At 38.7% G+C, this 2,979-nt stretch overlaps 1 pseudogene; it reads left to right on the forward strand.

Annotated features, from left to right (window-relative positions):
• The first annotated feature begins 1,426 nt into the window (after positions 1 to 1,426).
• LOC118988071 (uncharacterized) lies at positions 1,427 to 1,539 on the forward strand (annotated as a pseudogene).
• Positions 1,540 to 2,979: the final 1,440 nt, after the last annotated feature.

Raw genomic sequence — 2,979 nt, forward strand, 5'->3', positions numbered from 1 at the left:
ATGAAAGAAGATCGTATATCTTCTTTATACAATCTATTTCTTTACCAAGACCTTCTTTCTCTTTCATTTTAAGTGTGTTTATAACTTTTCTTTATGATGTCTACTTTAAAGTCTTTGTGTATAATTCTGACACTTCTATAATCTCAGTATTGGCATCTCTTGGTTGTTTTTTATCATTCAGTTTGAGATATTCCTGCTTCTTGGTATGATGAGTAATTTTCTGTTGGAAACAGCATATATTAGATATTCTGCTATGAGATTTGGGTCTTATTTAAACCTTCTGCTTTAGCTGGATTTCTTTAACATTTCTCCTATATGAATAGGAAGGACACAGCCTTGCTACTTCCAGGTGCAGGGAGAAGGCTGGGTTTATTATTCACTCTCCATTGGCAACCAAATGTGGAGCTTCCCGCTGAGCACGGATCAATTCCAGCTCCCTGTTGCTCCACTGATACGTTCCTGGGAGGAGTAAGAGTCAGTTCCTGCTCACCATGTGGCCTCCACTGACACCACAATGGGTGGCCTCCTACTGCTGGATGGTGGTGAAAGTCCTGACTCTCCTCCAGGCAGGGGGACCCTGTTACTGCTGGATGGAGGTGGCAATGCAAGCTCTTTACTGACACCTGGTGGCAATAGGGCAGTGGTGCTCACCACCTTCCAGAGGAAATAAAACTCTTGGCTTTTTGACCAGCCTTGGTGAGGGTGGAAGCCTAGACTTTAAGCTTTTGCTATGTGGGTAGGGATAGGACCACAGTTTCGCTTTTAAAAAAATTTGGCTGAAGTAGAGCAGTATGGCCCATTCTGTCTTCCTAGGTTGCCCTTCTTCTGGTCATTTGGGAAGAGAGAACACATTTTTCTTGGAGCTTTTTTGTTTGTGTCTGTAGTTAACATAATCAGATTTCTGGCTTCTTCAATACCAGGTCTGAGATACATGAAGCCAAAAGCAAATCCAAGGAAGTCATAGCATTTCAACCCTTGGGCCATGAAGATTTGAAGATCCTAGTCCCTAGTTCAATTCTTTCCTTCACCTTTTAGTATGTATGTATGTATGTATGTATGTATGTATCTGTTTTCCAGGGTTTAGTTGTGATTATGGACAGAGTCAGTAAAAGTGGCCAGTTAATTCTTATAGCAAAAATAATATTGTGTTGTGAAACTTATAGAATATGCATAAATAAAATGTATGCCAACAGTGATACACAGAGTAAATTTTGCAAACATAAAGGTCACTATATAATGTTTCCCTAAGTACATTGTAGTAATTATTATAAAATTTTGTCAGTTTAAAAATTAACTTCTGTTAAACTTGTGTCTTTGCCACAGACATGCTATTTTATAATGTTATAAGTTCAAAAATAGCATGCCACAGACATGCTATTTTATAATGTTATAAGTTCAAAAATAAAATATCAAAATATATTTCCAGAGCTTTGCGCAGTGGCAGTATCGTAGCCAATGAGGTTTATCCGAGGCGCGATTATTGCTAATTGAAAATATATTTCCAGATTTAAAAGTAAATTTTATGAAAGTATCAGTGTTTGAAAAGAGAACCCTTTACAAGAAAAATAATGACAAATTGGATTATCAAATATATTTCTGAAAAAAATAGGTGGAATCTTTAATAAAAAAGAAAGGTAGGATTTTCTTATTTTTTTATGGCTGAGTAGCATTCATTGTGTAAATGTACAACAACTTTACATTCCACTCATCTCCTGATGGGTACTTAGGCTGGTTCCAAATCTTGGCTGTTGTAAATTGTGCTGCAATGAATGTAGGGGTGCATAGGTCCTTTCAAATCAGTGTTTTGGGTTACAACCACATGGATGGACCTAGAGGGTATTGCACAAAGTGAAATAAACCAGTCAGAGAAAGGCAAGTACCATGTGATTTCACTTATATATGAAATCAATGACAAAATAAACAAACAAACTCAACAGAGACAGACTCATGGATACAGAGAACACACTGACAGCTGTGGTGGCGGGGAGTTGGAAAACTGGGTGAAACAGGTGAAGGGTTTGAAGAGAAAAACTCATAGACACAGATACCAGTATGGTGCTTACCAGAGGGAGGTGGAGTAGGGGCAGGTAGAAGAGGGTAAAGGGGGGATAAATGGTGACAGAAGACTAGCCTATGCATGGTTAACGCACAATACAATATACAGATAATGTACTATGGAATTGTACACCTGAAACTTATTTAGTTAACCAATGTAACCCTAATAAATTCAATTAAAAATTCAAAAAAAAAAACAAAAAGGCATCCTAGCATCAACAGAATGTAGCATAAATACATCATTGAAGTAAAATATTTCTACCTTTCTGTAAAACTATAACTGACAAATTTTAATAAAAAATATGGCAAGTGAAATAACCCCAAGAATCTGTTACAAATGAGTATATTTCCTGCTAATCTAGCTATGCAGCTGTATTATCTGAATATTAAACAATAGATATCTGTTGAAAAATACCTCTTTCAATTAAGGAATTTTAACTTTCCAGGTGACAATATGTGGGGGTGACTTCCCTCGCGAGTCCCCCCCCCCCCCCCGAGTGCCACGAATGAAGAGTAAATATGACTAAGATACGATGTGATCTGCTTAGGGAGGAGAAGTGAGCAGTGGCCAGTTTCTCAGGGGGAAAAGGCCAGCAACAGCCAGTTTCTCCAAGGAGAAAAAGGCCTCGAGCCCCCTCCTCCATAGCCTTTTATTGGGTTCTAATACACAGGAATACAGGGCGGCAAAGATCAAAGAGTAGATAACATTTCAAAGAAATCTGAGGGCTTCAGAGTCTGTCAGGAACAGTTTTAGGGTTTCCTGTTCGAACCCTTAACATATGAATGAAAGCACTCTTAGCAGAGCAGATTTCACAGGTTTATCAGGAGGCCTTTGTGATGCCAGATTTTTCCCCAGGACACGCTCTAGCAAGGCAAGGAGCTGCACCCCTCCCCAACAGGTATTCAGGCTTAAGGGGATTAGAG

The sequence above is a fragment of the Sturnira hondurensis genome, unplaced genomic scaffold (assembly GCF_014824575.4).
Source record: "Sturnira hondurensis isolate 20B ecotype Veracruz unplaced genomic scaffold, ASM1482457v3 Scaffold0005667, whole genome shotgun sequence".
Lineage (NCBI taxonomy): Eukaryota > Metazoa > Chordata > Mammalia > Chiroptera > Phyllostomidae > Sturnira > Sturnira hondurensis.